General features: G+C 38.7%; 1 protein-coding gene across 1 annotated transcript in view; it reads left to right on the forward strand.

Moving 5' to 3' along the window:
- Positions 1-20851, forward strand: part of cntfr (ciliary neurotrophic factor receptor) — a 138939-nt gene that overhangs the window by 49678 nt on the left and 68410 nt on the right. The gene's annotated exons all lie outside the window — the stretch shown is intronic.

The raw sequence follows: 20851 nt of genomic DNA on the forward strand, positions 1-20851 counted from the left end.
CTTCTCTGTCATTTTTTTTGTTATTCAAGGTATAAACAACAGAAAACACATTGTAGAAACCCGTAGCAATACAAGTTTTCACACTCTAAATACAGCTGTGTTAAAAACAAAACATTTTGTGTTCAGTTAAGGACAAAACAAGAGTTAAAAATAACACAAAATGTGTTGTCCTAGAGATGTGTTCAGTTAAGAAGATGACGTTTTTTTGTTACTTGTAATAGTACTTTTTATTTATTTAATACAAAATAAACACATAGTGTGTTAAGAATGACACATAATGTGTTGACACATTCTTTGTGAGAGTACAGGAACAAGGAACTCTCCGCCTTAAAAGCCAAAATGGTTTCATAATTTTGCTTTCACACTAGAGAAACCTCTGACGGAAAGTTAACAAATTGGATGAACTTGACCCAACTCACTGATATTTCTTTTGCGTTCTCTATTGCCCAAAAATATTAATAATAGATTTGCAGTGTTCCATAGTGAGGCATAAATTCTAGTTTAGGGCTGCTTGATTGAAAAGTTTCTCATGATTCTTGAATCATTTTGATCTGAAGGGTATTGGAATGTGTCAAATGAAACAAATCTGCCAACATATTCGTTTCTGTTAAAAACAAAGCCAAGAAGAGCTCAGTATTGATAGGAACTTCTTCATAAGAGAGTGAGACCTCAGGAAGCTGGTTGATCAAATGTTTTCTCTAAAGCAGATTACAGTCTCATCATTGGCATGTGGTTCTTTGGCAGTTCAGCTGCACATCTACAGTGATGTCATAGTAGGAATGACATGTTCACTTCATCCATCAGTAGCACTGATTATCGGTTGCCACGCGTATTTCGATTGGTCAGATGATGGTGTTTAATCTAAACGTCAGTCAGTATAGCAAAGCAACACACAGTGTCAGCGGGGATGCGGACACGCACACAACAAAAAATGTTTGCCAGCACTCGCTTGCTGTATACAGATGCACACATTTAACCAAAAACAACAAATTAAAAACACTAGAAGCAGAGTATGTGCAGGGAAATAAGTTTGTTTCTGCAATAATTTACTCCTTATTCACACATAATGTGAGTTTATTGTTTCATTAGGGTCTGATTTGAAAGTTCTAATTGTTGTCAAAATTAACCAAGACAAATGGAAAAATGTTCATGACTTACATGGAAAAAAAATGTATCTTGTCAACTAATTATGACTAGACTCTGTTTGACACTTCCGAAGTCCTTATAAGAATTACGTCTTAGTTTAATAAATGATAAATTGGATATCACGCCGTTTTATCTCAGCAGTAAATGTACCCGGAACACTTGCAAGCGTTGATTTGATGGTCGTTTGTTCTTTCTGCAAAGCCTGATACCGCAGTCCACATCTGTTCCAGTGACAAACTATCAAAGCATCTTAGCTTCGAGTGGTGAATAGTGGGTTTTCTCCTCATGCCCATGTGATGTGAATAATTACTTTAGGGATTTGTAAAGCTTTCAAGTTTGATTGGGTAAAGCAGGGTCTGTTGTCAGCTAGAAATCTTCAGTGATGCATTTGTGAGTCAAGAAACATTTCTAACAAAGCTTTAAAAAGGCATGTTAATTCTATTCTGTATATCACAGGTAGGATTCTTATTTTGCAACGTAGATGTGATGCGTTCCTCTGCCAATATCTTTTGTTAATCTGAAGGAAATATTATTGTTATCCCAACCCCAGCTCTAATGCATTATCCGAAGTCAAATATGAGTAACTCTAACTTCAAATCTCCAAAGCAAAATCTGGATTGTATCCCTACAGTGATAACTCAAATGCAGACTGTTTCAAAAACACAAACATATCTTCCAGGAAGCTTTGTTCATGGGAATTGACTGTGAAAAAAGTAAATTTGGAAAAAGATGATTTGTTTTCTACCATGGGTTGGCACGTAAAACACATTTTCTTCTGACACCTAGAAAATCATTTTCGCTCCCTCATTTAAATGGTGAAAACTGAATAGACTGCTTGTCCTATGCTAATTTGAGTAAGAACGCCATATGGCTTCATCAGTTGCAATGATCTGTAAGGCTTTGCATTTAACACATCACAGAAATAAAGAAATGGAAGCTAAGTTAAGAGAAGTGCAGTTCATCAATCCCAACCTCCATCAAAGGAAAGGGCAGACAAAGCCTGTTTTATGTCATCAGTCAGTGAAATTGAGTATAGACAAGCCCATTTCTGGCTTTTTAATTATTCATGTGACCCAAAGTGAGAAGAGAGCGAATATATTTCAGAACATTCATTGTCTTGGTCAGTTGCAATTCCGCTTAGTGTGGAGAGACGGTTGAATTCAATATGTCACTTGTTTGTCTCCAGCACCCCAAAGAGCCCGAGTGACTTGTTTGATGATGGAATTTTGATCGTGGATTCCAATGCGGAATGAATTATGTTGGTGACCGATGCATTCCATGTCCAGACTTACTGGATTATAGAGCTGGCACACAGATAGGAGGCAAATGGACAAGTTTAGATTATAGAATTTTGGCCTGTCTGATTTTCAAACCAGGATTAGGACAAATCTTTGGTTTTAGGTAATCTGTGATTATGGACCAGACATTTTTTCTGATGGCACTCTTTGTTATTGGATGATTAATTTTTAAGATACTTACTGACTTTTTTCGTTAAATCTGTGAAAAATCGGCATCCCTTTGGTGTGCAAGTGTGAATTTTATCAACAATTCCAATTCTGGCTGCGTTAGAGGTGCGAGAATGCGCATGCATCTCACCACTCCAGGGGATCCGTTGGCTTTATTTGTGGTGCAATTGCGCATGCAATGTTTACCTAAAGAGTGCTGCTGTTAAAATGAGAAAGTGTGAAGTCGCATTGCCTGTCGCATCCCTGTGCTTCAAAACGACAATGAATCAACAATGAAACTTAGCACTGTGGCGATCTTCAAACCCATCCTTGTTCATAGCTGGCCAAGTTAAAACAAGAACAAAAGAACAGCCAAGTGTGTGAGTATATATGTACAGCATCCAAAGAGTTTTTATATACTAAATATATACCAAACAACGCTTACTTTTAGAGCAGTTTCACATTTCAGAGCACTTTTAGAGTGCACCCGGGTTTGATTAACCTCAGAATTCGGTTCATTTGGATGATGTGAACACTGTCTTCAAAACTCAGATCCCAGTCCACTTAAAAGGGAGTTCTGGGGTACAGTTCATGTGAACTCCTTCGCTGCTGATATGAATGTAAATCGCGGAAGTGAACTGCTTTTAATGACGTAGTATTTGAAAAACAAATGTGTGCTTATGTGTGTGTTTCACTAACTTTTCTGATGAGCGTGACTGACACGCTCCAAGCAATCAAACTAGGGTTCAGACCAGGCAATCGAACCAAGTATAAAACCCCATTCAGTGTCAGGCGATAACGCTACATCAGGAAAACAAGCCTTTCGTTTGTTACATGTCTAAAGAGCTGTTTACCTCTGATTTGCTGTCAAGAACTGGTTATATTTAAAAAAGCATTTATGAATAGTTCACTTTACAATGACTTAATTATAATTCAATCCCCATTCTAGATGTATTTGACCTCCTTTCTTGAGCCAGATGCCAAGACTTAGACAAAAATAAGTAATTCATACTTTATTTCCTTACTTATATGGGACAAAACATGTCTCCTAAAAGTAAATACATCTGTCATTGATGTGATCCAAACAACTTCAGTGGGTTAATAAATATGAGATATAAAACTATTTAAAGCAAAATGTTGGTATATGAGAGAAAATTATTTTATTTTTAAGATATATTTTTGAGCTTTTTGCCTTTAAGTAGAGTGTCGAGTGGTAGGAGAGAGGACAGGAAGTAAAGTGTGACAGAAAAGGGGGGATCAGGAACGGAGCATGAGCCAGACTGGAACTCAGGTCAACTGAAGTGCAACTGCGGCGCAAATGTCGGAGCACTGCCCCCAATTAAGGCCATTGGCTCCAACAGAAAAGTATTTATTTATAATACATTTCTGGAAAAATAAGAAATGTTTTACTTCTTTGGCCTAACAAAAAACTAGCTGTTAAATCAAATATCCCAGTATGGCCATGATGTATTCGTGATAAAGCACATCCTCTTGTACCTTATTTCCACATACAGTATCTAACAGAAGTGTGTACACTCCTCAAATTTTTGTAAATATGTTATTATATCTTTTCATGTGAAGAAATTAAACTTTGCTACAATGTAAAGTAGTGAGTGTACAGCTTGTATAACAGTGTAAATTTGCTGTCGCCTCAAAATAACTCTACACATAGCCATTAATGTTTAAACCGCCATTAAAGTGAGTAAACCCCTTAGTCAAAATGTCCAAATTGGGCCGAATTAGCCATGTCCCTCCCCGGTGTCATGTGATTATTTAGCGTTACAAGGTCTCAGGTGTGAATGAGTAGCAGGTGGTTAAATTTGGTGTTATCGCTCTCACTCTCTTGTACTGGTCACTGGAAGTTCAACATGGCACCTCAGGGCAAAGAACTCTCTGAGGATCTGAAAAAAAGAATTGTTTCTCTACATAAAGATGGCATAGGCTATAAGAAGTTTGCCAAGAGCCTGAAACTGAGCTGCAGCACGGTGGCCAAAACCATACAGGGGTTTCACAGGACAGGTTCCACGCCATGGTCGACCAAAAAAGTTGAGTGCTTGTGTCAGCGTGATATCCAGAGGTTGTCTTTGGGAAATAGACCTATGGTGCTGCCAGCATTGCTGCAGAGTGGGATCAGCCTGTCAGTGCTCAGACCATACGTTGCACACTGCATCAAATTAGTCTGCATTGCTGTCGTCACAGAAGGAACCCTCTTCTAAAGATGATGTACAAGAAAACCTATAATCAGATTGCTGGAGAAAAGCAGAGTAAGGACATTGATTACTGGAACCATGTCCTGTGGTCTGATGAGACCAAGATAAACTTATTTGGTTCAGATGGTGTCAAGCGTGTGTGGGGGCAACCAGGTGATGAGTACAAGGACAAGTGTGTTTCACCTACAGTCAAGCAGGGTGTTGGGAGTGTCATGGTCTGGGGCTGCATGAGTGCTGTCGGCAATGGGGAGCTACAGTTCATTGAGGGGAACCATGAATGCCAACATGTACTGTGACATACTGAAGCAGAGCATGATCCCCTCCCTTCGGAGACTGGGCGCAGGGCAGTATTCCAACATGATAACAACCCCCTAAGTAGCTGAGGGTAAAGGTGATGGACTGGCCAAGCATGTCTCCAGACCTAAACCCTATTGAGCATCTGTGGGGCATCCTCAAACAGAAGGCGAAGAAGTGCAAGGTCTCTAACATCCACCAGCTCTGTGATGTCGTCATGGAAGAGTGGAAGAGTACTCTAGTGGCAACCTGTGAAGCTCTGGTGAACTCCATGCCCAAGAGGGTTAAGGCAGTGCTGGAAAATAATGTTGGCCACACAAAATATTGACACTTTGGGCCCAATTTGGACACTTTTGTTGCCAGCAGATAAGACATTGATGGCAGTGTGTTTAATTATTTTGAGGGGACCGCAAATATACACTGTAATACAGGCTGTACACTCACTACTTTACATTGTAGCATAGTTTAATTTCTTCAGTGTTGTCACATGAAAGGATATAATAAAACATTTACAAAAATGTGAGGGGTGTACTAGCTTCTGTGAGATACTGTATACTGTACATGGCCAAGCTATGATCTTCCCAGCTTGTTCTCTAAATTGATCCAACTGGCAAGGCAGAGCTGAAGATGCATCTGATGTAACTCATGTCTAGAATGTGTTGGCATCCAGATTCATAGATAGCATGTCAATACATTTGCTTCTTGCAAGTAACTCAACATGACATGAAATGTTTCGATTATGGACTTGAATGCAAGCTCGACATGAGCATGGGGCACAGAAATAGAATCAACAAACAGCATCATACATTTCTGCAAACATCATGGCTTTTTTATAGCTTTATTTATAGAACAAAGTATGGCAAAAGGCAGAAATAATAAAAACATGTTTGATGCGACATCAGAGCGATTGAATAATGTTAACTATAATGTGAACAGTTCCTTCATTGTGCTTTGAAAAAGAGAAAGGGTTCATGTAGAAAATAATATCTTAACAAAAAAAAACGCCCAGCACATAACAATGTGGAATTGTAAAATATGTTGTTGTTATGTTTATCATTTTTAGTTTAAAAAATTCAGCTTTAAAAGTCAGTGATCTTCAAAGAAATTTAACTTATCTTACTTTCTATTTGGGCTCAGACTTAAAGCTTCATTCAAAATTCCTTCTATGATTCTCACTAGTGCTCAACTGCTAAGACTGTCAAAGGATCAAAGCCCTAATGGATAAAAAACACACTGAAATTTTAATGACCTAGATAAAGTAAAGCACACCTAATGCTGGGCAAGCTGTGGCCCTGTCTGTGATGGTTTAGATAGCTCTAAATGACTGGGTGTGGAAAATGAATATTTCCCAAGTGCTGAGCTACAGCTTGGTTGATTCAAGCTTGAATTGTCTCCTTTACCTGTGTTTTGTAGATGTAGATGAAGATTATTGAAATTCTGTTCTTTTTTTTATTATTCTCTCCCCCGCCCCTTAATTTCTTGGCAGCTTTTGGGTGTGTCATTTTTTTAGTTCCTGGCACTGTAAGTTTTGTACATTCTTCAAGGCAAAACTGACATCAAATCGGGTGAGGATGATTTGTGAACAGCAATTTTGGAGACATTTTGCTGATGCTGAATTGAATTGAGGTCTGAACTTTGACTGGCATGTCCGGAAAAATCAACCTTTGTGGTTTTAAGCCACTCCACTCTTTTGGCTAATGTTGTGGTTTGTAGTCTTTTTTAAAGTTTCAAGTTGTCCTTTTGTGGAACTTTTCCTACAGGATGTTTCCCTACAATTTTCGTTCCTTCATATGGATTATCCCATATTCCTCCCACAAAGCAACATTCCAACATATGATGCTGCCACCATCATGTTTTATGTTTCCCTATGAAAATAGTTTTTTGTTGTGATGGGCTGAATGTATGCCAAACATTGGCCAAAGGTTTTATTTTCCTATTAAAATAACTTACAAACTTTCTCCAAATTTTTGAGTATCTAGCTTTTGCAATTCCTCTGTGGATATGTAGCAGAGCAGATGGACAACAGTGGCTGAAATAGATTCAAATAAACTAAAATATAATAAAGCAACATGGCCAAAATAATTGAATGAATTTTGAGGGAGTATCTGTGTCAAGTGGAATGGTACATCAGTGACGACCATTCTTAAGTGCCCAGGGCGACTTCAAAATCCAGACATCCACAAACAGCTGTTTGATCACACACACTTACATAAACAGCACCTTCAGTTGTAAATAGAAACCTTATGTGGAAAGACGTTCTTTCAGATGATATAAATAGTACACTTTTGTTCTGAATAGACAACCTTTTTGTATTTTATTTCACTGTGAGCATGCACCTTAAATATAAAGTGGTCAGTTTTACTATTATGACACATAATGACTAATGACTGACGTTTTGGAAAGAAGATGTGTCGTTGAAAATGAAAGAAAACACCTATTGCGCTTTGATCTAAAACTAAGGATTTAAGATGAAGCAGATATTTATGCACCGCTAGCAACATTAGACAAAATAATTTATCGGACGGTCCCTCGCCCCTTATACCCAACCCATTTTGGACAGATAATCCTGCCCTAAACTTGTGCCATTGGTGGAGTCTGAAGGTAATAGGACAGACTGCTCTGACCAACTACGCATTGCTTATTTATAGCTGTCTGGGCATCCTTAATTAAGAAAAGTATTTACACAGACACCAAACCAAACTTCAGCTTTAAGGTGGAAATCGACATAAGTGTTTGATCTTGGTAATGTGTGTTACTGTATCACTGCACTGACTTTACTACACACACACACTCACCAAATAAAATATGCCAGTTCCAAGATATGAGAGTCTTAAAGAGGATTTTCAATATTAAATCCCTTGTGTCAGGAATAATTTACCAGGTATTTTTAAACCCTGGCAGTGCATTTTCCATACGCTTTTTTGTTTTGTAATTGCATGATTAACTTTCCTCTGTCCCGCTCAAGTGTTTTTTCGTCTACAGTGCCTGGAGCTCCACTTAAAATTATGCAGATAAATTCACCGCCAGATGTCATGTAGAGTTACAGATAATTAAGTATACATAAAATTCTATGCATATATATATATATATATTTATAGTAGTCATTTGCAGTACTGGGCTGTAAAAGCCACAATTCTAGTTCTAAAATTGTTGTGCGGCATTCATGGGTGAGGGGATACAACATACAACTAGAACCCGAGACATACATAACGGAAATACCCCAAAGCTCTGGGTCATCTTCCACAAAAAGTGGAGCTCTCATTAGCTTTGCTACAATTGATTTGCTATGATATTCTCTGTCCTCTATGTTAGCTATCAGCGTAAGAAACCCTCATGCTCTCTCTGTAACCTTTTCAGCCAAACTGGCAAATGTGATTCCAGCAGGGAAATTGGTTTAAAGGAAGGTAGAATTGGATTTCCAAGTCACGCTGCCCTGGGTGGTTACTGTTGGCTTAAACATGCTTGTTGGGCTAAAAAGATTTCTGAGACACTCAGTCAAGACCACAAACACGTGAAGAAAGCCAGCTTCATCAGTCAAAAAGCATTTACACAATAGAATGCTGCTGAAAATACCAAAATATGTTGTATTCTGGATGGCGGTCTTTACTGTAGATGGAATGCTGGTTTCCTCCGTTGGCTTTTTATCTAGCTGAACTAGCAACCTTGTGGTCAACCAGCTTTACCAGAAAGATCGTGCTGGTTATACAGAGATCTTTCCAGCAGAGAAGCTCTTCAGCCTTTGCCACTTGACTCATTCTCATTCATCCTCACTCATAGACAACTGACCTGTCACTTGACTCATCGCCCTCTATCCACAATTGATGTTACAGGACCTCTTAACTTTACTACACAACTCCAGCTGGGCATTGCCATCTACATCTATTCTAGGTGGTTGCCTCTCCAGGTCTTTAAAAACTTGAAGGTTAAAGATGTGTCCATCTTACTTCCAGAGCACCTTTCATTAAGCTAAGCAAGTTTGGCTTCTCCCCTTAAGTGGGCTTTTTGTTGTAATTGAGGATATTCTTTATTGAAGATGAAGATAAGATTGTTCTTAAGATAAATTTTAGATAGCTAAGAATGTTCCTTCTTAAGAGGTCAATCTCAAATATTTTCTTAAAAACATTTTCATTTTTTTCATAAGAATAAAATAACGATTGCTTTGTAAATCAATCTTTAGAAAAATAATTCGAACGGCATTTTTCGGGAATACAAAACAAAAATATGGAAGTTAAGAAGAATTTTTTTCTTCAGAATGTTTGTTCACCCGCCAACGAGTGCAATAGTTTCTGATATTGTTATTGCTTAGAAGTTTCCATTTCTTGGCCTAATTCTGCTTTAATGTGTTACATGAGCTTTAATGAGTACAAATATTGTCGGATGTTTCTACAAAGATTCTTTTTGTGTAATTGACGCAAATGAGACAAATGCGTCTTTGAATAGCTCTGATAATAAGATCTTCAGGATTTCGTTGAGAAAAGTTCAGTTCATACTGATAATGTTGACTTTGCAAGACTTTTGAGATCATTTTTTTTTTAGATCTGTGAGATTGGGGTCTTAGTCTCCCAGTAAACATCTGAGAAAAAAAATGTGAAAGGCCTCCATTTATTTGAAATTTCATCTTTTAAATGGACAACGCATCTCCTGTGTGATTTTTCTTTTTAGAAGGTTAGAGCCAAATAGACATGAATAGCACATTTATTGTATTTTTTTAAATAGTTAGCATCCTGTTAAAGGGATAGTTCACCCAAATATGATAATTTACTCACTCTCTAGTTTCTCCAAATCTGGATGAATTTATTTTACCTGAATGGAAAGAAAGATATTTGGACGAATGCTTATAACCTAACAGTTCTTGGACCCCGTTGACTACCATAGTAGGAGAAATGGTTGTCAAAAATGCCCCTGAACTGTTTGCTTTCCTACATTCTTCAAAATATCTTCTTTTGTGTTCAACAGAACAAAAAATAATGAACCTACTATGGTAGTCAGTGGGGTCCAAGAACTGTTTCATCGAAACAAAAAAAAATTCACAGATTTGGAACAACTCGACGGTGAGTAAATGACCAAATACATTTTTTTGGTTGAAGTGTCCCTTTAACCCTCTGTTCTACGGTCTATTGAGAAGTTGGAGATGAAGGTGGAGAAAAGCGTATCCGCAGCTGCTGGTGTTTGGCTGATGAGGATATGCTCGTAAAAGGGGCGAGATGAAAGGCCGACATAGAATAAGACCAGATAACTAAACCGGTGACATGATTGGATACCTTAAATAAATGAATGAGTGATGAAACCAGCTGTTATACTGCGAGTCTTCCTAGTAGAACTATTGCTTAGGCTTCCATTTCCTGAGAGCGGCAAGACACAAACCAGACACGACACCAGTACACTAAGGTTTAAGAGCTCTAAAACACTGATACCGCTTAACCCGGCGTAATATAAGCCCAGGATGAGTTCAGTGTAGAGTGGACAGTGTCTCCAGCGGTCCTGAGTGGATCTCATGTTCAGTGTTCGACTTATTACCCGAAACAGTGCAGGTTGGCTACTTATCCTCTGGGGTGTATCGATCCTGCAAGCTCTTTGGGACAGCAAGACCATTCTATTCTTACCAATGCATTTACTCTGCCTCTTCCTCTAGGTGTGTGCTTTCTTCCTTTGTGCTTTCCTCCTTCATTCTTGAGAACATTTTGTCACCATCACTGTGTGTGGAAATCATCAGTGTGAACGCACTGTCACAATGTGTCATATAGTAGTAAAGTTTTAGAGGTGCAGTTTACCATTAAAAGTTGCGCTTTTCTACTGAATTTTGGTGTCTTCCTTGAACAAACTACATAAACTAATGACTGATGTCGTATCGTTTATAATACCGTTATTACCTAATACCTAAGAGAGATTCAGGTTTGGAACAACACGGGGTTAAAACATTATAACACTTCAAACTCTTTCTTTTTGTAGATTTCTGGTTACCTTGGTGGTATAAATGAAGAGTTTGACTCCAAAATGAGATAATATCCTTTTTTATTATTAAAAAATCATGTTTTTCTTGTGGTTTGTTAGATGTATTTTTTTAGTTATTATGGCTTAAATAAAGAAAAAAACAGCGGTATGATTTATATTGATTGGAATGCACAATAAAAAAACATGACTTTTGAAAAATCGTATCTCATTTTGGAACCAAACTCTTCAAATACTTGTTACAACCAAGGAATCATGCCAACAAACATCTAAGAGTGGAAAGTGATGGGAAAGAGCTCTTCACCCTTATTAATGCATTCTTTGCTTCTTAATTGTATCTCGCGGCAAAAACACATGGAAATGAGATTCGTTTGCTAGCTTGCTACATCACACTTGGCCAAGCTTTTCCAAGTCTTTCATAAAATAAATGAATCCTTTTTTAAAAAGGCTGTGGTGTTAAATATGCTGGAGTCATTACAAGTTCGTTCTTGGGTTGCATTCCCAGCTGACCTGATTTTCTCAGCCTAGATAACAGATAGACCGTAGAAAGAGTAAATATAAGCCATTACATAAAATTCAGCTAGATCCTCTATGTTAACAAAGTGAGTTCAAAAGTAATTCACTTTTTCATAACAGTTTACTCTCTTTGTGGCAGACTTTTTATATGCAAGCTACTTTTGATATGATTGGTTAACCTTTGCATGTCCAATGTTTCACATTTCACACGGATATACAATATATGTCACAGAAAACTCTTAACTTCACAAAAGCCAGCAGTGTCAGGTTTTTCGTTTCATGTCCCTTTAAAGACAGAGTAAATGTAGTCAGCGGCCCTTGACAATAATGACTTCATAAATGACTAAAGCAGTGACTCAAGCTCTGCAGCAAGATCAAGTGCTCGTGATTTCCCAAAACAGTTGCTAAATATTTTATGTTCTTGCTTGACAACTTGCTTGAAAAGTGTCCTGGCTCCCTAGCATCAGCCAGCTCAGACCCCCTGTGACACTAGAAACCAGTGAAGCAACACCTCAGTGTTTTGTTCAATATTCATTATTTACATGAACACCGTCCCACCTGTGGACACAAATGTGTAAGAATGTCACAGATAAGTTTTTGTGGTTTGTGTGGAAGCAGTTTTTTAAACACAGTTGATGTAAACACTAGTACAGAAAAAGCGGACGTTATTTTAATCGTTATTGATTACAAATAATCTGCTTAATAGGCTATAGTACAATTAAGCAAGCACCTTGCAATCTCTACATCTCTTGCAATTTAAGTCATTCTAAACTAATGGCAATGAAGCCGTTGATTAATCAGGAATTTATATAGTGCTAATATTAACTAGGACTGTCACATGCCACTTTAGTGTTACCCAGAGACAGCTTACATTAGTCCAGAGGACCGCTGTCCCAACACATTCTCAAGGGAATTCGTGACATTGTGACAAACTGTAATAAAAAAATTTTGTCCGTCAGCACGACTTTCAGTCTAATGTATTTTAATATGCAGTATCTTTCATGTGTATAAATATCTACAGGACATTGACACTCTAGGACCAACGTTGCCAAACCAACATAGTTTTATTGGACGTAATTGTGTCATGACGTCAGTTAAGGACACAATGTTTCTGTTACTTTTGTTTATCACATGCTTTCATGTTGCCGATTCTGAATGAGCTCATTAAGATTTACACATTAAATGAAGCATTTGTGATCCGTCTGGTGAAGCGCTCTATTTTTGTCCTTCATTAATCCTGCCAAAGATGTTGACGATGAAAAAATAACTCCCTGAACAACTCTAAGCTTTGCACTTTTTTCTAAGAGTATATCATCAGATTAGTTATGGAGACAGGTGTGACTTGATGCTAAACTTGATGAAAGTACTGGACCTTCATTGTCTCGTAATGCGTTGTTGAGGGAAACGGTGCCATTTGTGGTCCTTTGGCAATTAAAACCGCTGACAGGCACATTCACTGGAGAATAAGACGTGGGTTGCAGCTTGCAGTTTTTGCATGGGGTGTAAATGTAAGCGTGGGCAGTTTTTTATTGCAAGTCTTGATTCTGGACGCATATGCAGGTATATACATTTGCATGTTCGTATGTGTCAGTCATGCTGTGAATCACCCTAAGGGAGTTTAGTTGATTTAAGCCTGAGAGCAAGATGGTTTCCTTGGTCAGGTTGGTCTTGTTTGATGGTTTCAGAGGATTTTTGGGCTCTTGTCTATCTAGACTAGCTAAAAACCAGCTTTGTCTTAATCGGAGGCCAGCTATGATGGGTAAATCACCTTAGGCTTGTTGAATCTGGTCTTGTCAGCGGGGCAGGCCTGAACATACGGCCCCAACATTCTTTCGGCATTCAGTCGAGTGCATCTGCTTGTTCAGCATTAGTTGCCCCTATACCACTCACCAAGGCATTCAAATTGAGCCAAGTGACCCAAACTTTGACAACAAAACGATTCCTGCCATCTGTTTCAGACTCCATTTGATATTCTATGCCCCATTCACTACACCCACAAGCATAGCACTTCTGAGTGGTTCTTCAGAGCCCGTGTTGATAGTTGTATAATACACCCTCACAGTCTTTCCAAATCACTTTTTCTCATCACCAAAAGTTATAGATGCGTTTTCCCCCAAAGACACTAAAGAGCAGTGTCTTACCTCACTGAGATGGATTCTGTGTTTTTCATTCCAACCGAGCAGTGCTAATTCATCAAAGTGAAGTTAGCATTGTGCTCGCGTGAGGCCTTGCTTAAAGAGAGAGTATTGGCGTGTGCGAAGAAACAGAGAGCCCACAGATGTCAGGCGGCAAACTCCGGGCATTAATCTTAACGCCTCCATCTGCACATGCTCGCGGAGAGGTGCGTGTTAGAGCAGTGGGGTCAGGAAATCCAACATTAACCTTTGATGTCAGCTCTCGCCATTCCTACAACTCAGAGTCGCCTACATACAACACTACATAATACAGATGCTAGGCTTGTTTGAAAAACCCTTCAAGGTCGGTATCCATCCTCCAACTGAAGAACAATATGGCTTTAGTTAGGTTCAAACAATTAGCTGCCCTGTTGAAAAAACAGCAAATGCTGGGTTCGGTATGTTTTGATGCTGGTTTGTGCTGCATTAAGCTGGTCATGTGCTGATCCTTAGCTGGTTGAAGATGATAAGGAACCAGCACATGACGAGCTAAGGACCATCACATAACCAGCTTAAATCAGCACATGACCATCATCAACACATACCTAACCCAACATATTCTGTTTTCAGCAGGGTAAGAAACTTTTGAAGGTCAGAATCCCTGTCAAGGGATTTTTTATATTTTTATATTTATGAATTAACAGAAATATGCCCATGTAAAGATGAACTTACTGTAATTTGGAGCCTTGGCTCTTAAACTTTAATTTAGTATGGAAATAAACTAAACCCTACTTTGAGTTAAACTGTGGAAAAATAATTATGTTTTAATATCACCATAAATGTCATGACGGTAGTCTTATTAGTATAATTAATGTACATGATCTAATATCTGTTTTTGCATATGTGACAGCAGCAGTAAATCTACTGATAGATGAGTCTCCTAGATTCAAAGCCTCTCTTTACACGGGTTGTACCTCAAAATAAATAGATACGTTAAAATTATGAATGAAAATAAATAAAACAATGGCTGTTTGAAGCTTTAATTTCCTGTGTAGGTTAGCAGCTAGTCCGTATTACTACATTCATGGTTAAATTACATGCTGTATGTGATTACTAAAACTGTACTAAACATAGAGCCAAAAACACACAAAAAACAATGTTAGATCTTTGCATTAAAACAAAGACCGCGAGCACTGTGTTTCCTAAATGTTTCCAGCATTTAAATCCAGAGACATTCACATCTTTGTTATTGTTTTACAACCTCTAACAGCACAAATTGCATTTTGTTCCAGAGTGACAAAATGCATGTGAATTTTGGCCGTCTGAACTGTTATGCTAATTTGTAAAAGTTGTATAATTGCTACCACTGTGCATTTTGATCATTCAGAGTGCTCAAGCACTTGCCCAGCACTTGAGAGGGGATGGTTTCAAGACTCCTGCATTGTGTTACATTCAACTGCTCTTCGTGTAGAGTGAACATAAGAATGCACTCTTTCAGCCTGATTTCATGGGAGCACTATTTACGATTTTCTATAAATTTGTATACAAGGACCACATCTGTATGATGTGAATGTATGAATATTTAAAACGTCAGCCGTAAGTTCGATCCCTAAACAAAAACATCATCTTACCATAGAAAGACAAACAAGTGTTTTTTCAGTCATCTTGGATTGGACATGTACTTACGGACATGTTATATTGAAATGTCTGTGATCAAAAACTAATAACCTGAGTTACTCAAAGCTCAGGGAGGTGTTGTTGGCACCACACGCCTCGATGTTGCTGCATAGGTGACTACAAGATCCCGCAAGGTAACATTTATCATCCAATGACAGTTCAGAGGAATCCATCACTCGTTCAGGATTTTAAAATACCTATTGTCAGTGGAAACATTCCCTACTCTGTGGAAGAACCACCCACACGTTTCACTGTTTTCTTCAAACAGAGCTGTTATTCAAGCGACACCAACGAACAGGTCCTCCCTTCCGGGCTGAAGTCAGATTAGCGGTGAGTGTTATCAAAACAAGCCCCCACATTGTTATTCTGCGAGTAGTATGCGATCTCTGAGAGCGCAAAGAAGGACCATTAAGCGGCGCAATCACGTATGGATTACCCTGAGGTTACAGCAAGATTTGGATGGAGTCACGGCAGCTTTTGGTTGCTCACCATTGTCAGTTTAGGGAGGGTTGCGCTATGAATTGAGATGGACGCTACAGCGGAAAAGCAGATGGAAAAGGAGACAGAATAGATAAAAGAAAGAACCAAGAGCATAGGCTATGTTATTAAGGCATTTCTCATGGGGAGCAATAGTGAGGAATACAAAGCAGCCCCGTCTATAAACACCCCTTTGGCCTGACAGAGCGTGTACCCTTCACAAACGAGAGCATCTCCGAGCAAACAGCTGCAGTCACCGTTTCTCCACCCTCCTGTCTGTCATCGCTCTGCCAGTCCAGTTACCTCAGCTTCTCTCAATAGAGATGCTGTGGTGAAGATTAGGTCTTGATCAACATGGGCTGCACTTTTAGAATGAAATGGCTTTGCCTCACAGATATGAGTTGAAAACCTGCATTAATTTGTCAAAATCTATCAGGAAGTTGAGGTTGGATCGAAAGCTAAATTAATCTAACATTATTCACACAAACAGAAATTGTCGCTAGCTTTTAAAGATGCAACATATTCCATTCCATTTAATTAAATGTTTGGGTGTTTTGTTTGGTCTGGTTATATTACAAACCAGGTGATTTGTCATACTGTTTGTCTGATATATGACATGACAAGCTAGATGTCTATGCCTATATATCGACACTAATATTTATGCAGTTGCAGTTGTGCCTTAAAAGGGGTGTGGCCTATTTAGAGATACATGTTCTCAGGAAGTGGTTTAGCGTGCAAACAATGGAAGCATGCAGTGTTGCTATGCTTTAGTGTTGAATTCATAAACTAGGTGAAAAATACAGGCATTTGCGTTATGAGAATGTACTGTGGGACTTTAGATATAAAAATGCGGACTGGTAAATTACAGTTTTATCATTAATATGTAATATCTCCCTATTAATTTAATAGACCTTTGTGCATACCAACATGGTGGCGCGGTAACCTCAGTGTCATGAGCAACCCAGTCATTTATTTAGATCAGTGGTCCAAACCAGCGGATTATTTTAAGCTTGCATGCTACAGTTTAAACATCTAAAGTGCACAAGCCAAATTAATTTGTCAATTTTTTATTGTTCATCAGCTTGAAAAAAAATGATTTGACCCCAACTTTGGATTCATACGTGAATATTCTTGATTTCAGTTCACATAATTTCATTTCCTGTCAGCCGTTCCTCTTGTCTAGAGATGTTGTACACCCTCGTCAATTTTTCTCATCAGAAAAATGATTTATCTCTCTTTCTTTCTGAGACATGCCTATGCTTGACATGATAAATGATCTAAGAGTGCTATTTTGGCTCTAAACACTGGCATCGTCTCAAAAATGCTTTGTGTTTCCTTTAGCTTAGCAACGATTTTAAATCAAGAGTACATACTTTACACCAAGTCATCAAATTTCACTCTCAAGCATTCACCCTTTCGACGTAAACACGTCAAAATCTCAAAAAGAGCCTTTGCTTTGGGATTTATTGAGGGAAACAATAACAACTGCTGAGCAAATGGAGAAAAATTACGGCAAGCGTTGTTGATGCTCAAAGTGTCTATCGAAGCAGACTTTAAAAACAAGGGCCAGGCTTTGTTCTGACCCCTTCTGGTGCGAGTTCCCGCCTGCCGCCACCCAGCAAGGGGGAATGGGAACACGGGGTAGGGCCGATTGTTGGTTTCAGGCCTCATGTTTTGGCTGTAAACTATGGAGTGCTGTGTAATGACATCCAGCTTGGTTTTCTCTTCATTTTGCACGGCTCATCTGTGATCGCTGCTGGAGGACATGTGTGCCGGTGGAGGAAGAGGGGTGTGCAGCAGTCAGGTTTCCCTCCCCTGTTGGGGAAGACAAGGGGGCTGCCGACACAAGCCTGCCATGGGATGTTTACATTCCATCGCCAAGGCCACGCAATTCGCCCGCTCAAAGCAGAGCGTAGGTAGAGCGGCAGGATAAATGTGCAAGTAATCTTGGTTTAAAGGCATGTTTTTTTCAAGGCCCTGAGGCCAATGCAGCAGGTACAACCCATTACCTTGTTAATGAGAAAAAATTGTTGAGCCTCTGAACAACAAATTGCACTTGAAACTTAAACTAGATTTTGCTGTGGAAGTAGTTGATGTCTGTCACAGTTAATTTTAAGGCCAATAACATTTGTTTATAGATCCATGGAATCAATTGTCTATAAGCAAGAGGAGTTTAAAGGCATACTTCACCCAAAAATAGATTAGATTATCTTTAAATCAGATTAAAGACATTTATACAGATTTGGAAAAACTCAAAGGTGAGTAAATTATGACAGAATTTTCCTTTTTGGGTGAAGTATCACTTTAAGATGTCTCTGTTTGTTTAGGAACAGCCTCAGCGAAACATGGATTTACTGTATCTGTCGATTTTAGAACTTCTCATCACGATTACAAATACTTTTTGATTTGGCTTCTTACCAGAGCACAGTGCATTCTAGAAGTTCCTGGCCCAAGGTGTCTTCACACTTGAACTGTGTTGGACTGCAGATGATTTATTTCATTCTAAAATGCCAAGGCAGGATCTCTCCTCACACATATAGAGCTGGAGTGGGATTCTATTTGTGCATAACTGACATTCGTCTCTGTGACATAACATGAGGCTATAATGCAGGCACAATACATCACTTTACATGAGAATTTTTGTCCCAACTAGCTACAGCTGCAGCTTCACAAACCGTGTTGGTTACATGGTCTCTGTTGAAACAAACAATAGAATGCCACAGATAATGATAAACAGTCATTTCTATACTCTTATTAACCACTAAAACACACAAGGGGTAAAACCTTATTAATAAAGTTTACAGAGGCAGGTGTATAACACACCTGATGCTTTTGTTTGTACACCTGCAAAACATACTATATTGTCTTTTCACTGCAAGGTGGTTGCTAAGAGAAATATTATTATTTTTTTGTGAAAGAAAGCTGATGATGGAAGCACAGTTAGGACACAGTGAAAGATTAAAGGGACAGTTAACCCAAAAAATGAAAATTCTTTCATCATTTACTCACCTCTGATTTGTTTCAAATCTGTATAAATTTGATTCTGATGAACACACAGAGAGATATTTGGAAGAATGCTTATAGCCAGCAGATTTTCCCCACTATTGACTCCCATAGAAGGACAAATTAATTCATTATTTGTTTTGTTCTGTTGAACACAACCGAAGACATTTTGAAGAATGTAGGACAGCAAAGAGTTCTGGGGCACTTTTGAGTACCATTGTATTTTGGGGGGCAAAATCTGACTGGTTATATGCATTCTTCCAAATATCTTTCTCTGTGTTCATCAGAACAAAGAAATGTTTACAGATTTGGAGCAACTGGAAGTTAAGTAAATGATGACAGAATTTTCATTTTTGGGTGAAGTATCCCTGTAAGATCCCTGCTCATTTCCCAATCACGATAATCACTGCATAACATCACTACCATCATTGCAGCATATGGTCCAATTGCTGCAATAAACTGACGTTGCCAGAACCATGATAGAGATGTTTTAACATGATCTGTGGAATGCTCTAGCAGAGAAGTGATAACACTACTGGCTCAGATTTTATCATATGTTATCTATCAACCTGATACAGTGTGTTATACACTCCCAGCGTTACTCCCAAAATTTCCAATCCAATGACGCCTGCAAACTAAGAGCAGCTCCACATATCTGCACCTTCTGTCAACAGATGCCAGGCCTCATCTTAACACTTTAAGTGCCAAAGATGCATGCTGTTGTGTATTAGCAAATGAAGGGGGTGCTGTTGCTGGAGTCCATTTCTGAGATTAGAATCCAGTTCAATCAGGGTTGTCTTTGTGTTGTGGCATTGGGTGCGAGTGGGTTGGGGTGCTTTAATCTCCTCTGGTGCAAATTTGCATTGGAGCGTTGCCCCATGTCGTTCTCCATCACAAGGGGCTGTTGGGTTGTACATCCTGTTTCTCCTCTGGCAGGCTGGTCATATGTCTTTGAAAACAAAGCAAGACTGAGTTTTTATCAAAAGTTCCATTGTGCGTTCAATTAGGGAGATAACCGTACGTTATTAAAAAAAGAGAAGAAATCATACAATAAAGCAAGGGATCAGATACTAACACATGACTATAATGTACACAGTACATTATACCTCAGTTTGTATACAGTACACAGGCCACATTTGATACTTGGGGAAAATCTTGCATTAAAAAGAGGCATAGTGTCCCAGACATCCAGAAACAAATGTGGTGGTATCATTTAGACAGTACAAGACACATTTAGCCAAGCACTTATTACACAAACTCCCTAATGGCTGTTTACAGTTGCAGAACTATATAAACATCAAATATCATACTGCAGTATGATTTAACACATTGTTGTAGAATATAGTTGACTGGTGTTCTGGCTATTGTTTATTTTATTGTAGTCGTGTTTTACCATATCAGAGATACAAAAGAAGGTCATGAAAGAATTAATGGTGTTCGACTACCATGTGGTGCATCACGGGAGGTCTGGGAGAAGAGAGAAAATGAGGAACAGCTCCGGTGGCTGGGCGTTAGCAAGCATCCCCCCGACAAGTGTATGAAAATAAACAAAGTAGCCAAACCCACATTCTCAAGCCCGGGAGCCAACAGGAACAAGATGAAGCTGTCTGATCCGTGTTGTATCAATCTGATACTTTCTAATCCTATTGACCTTTGCAGAGCACGAGGCATTTCATGACCTTTGTTTGTGTGAAAATCCCTCTGTGCTACCATACAATATTAGCCAGGGAGGGAAAACTTCACCCTCAGCCTGCAGTCGTAATTTTTACTGATGAACTTTTGGACACTTTCGCATTCAAAAATTCTAAATTTGAGGTTGTATAAACCTGACCCAAATTGTGTCATTTTGTTTATTCAATGTCAACGGGTTTAGAATAGAAAACCTTAGCATGCCATTCCAATCTAGTTGAAAATGGCTTTAGGCTAGCTAGCTAGTTGATCAAAGATGGCCTGCTAGTAAGGTTCATTATCCCCCCAAAATAATATGAACATACAACAGTTTTTTAACAGATACAGACAT

The sequence above is a fragment of the Triplophysa dalaica genome, chromosome 22, assembly GCF_015846415.1.
Source record: "Triplophysa dalaica isolate WHDGS20190420 chromosome 22, ASM1584641v1, whole genome shotgun sequence".
NCBI lineage: Eukaryota > Metazoa > Chordata > Actinopteri > Cypriniformes > Nemacheilidae > Triplophysa > Triplophysa dalaica.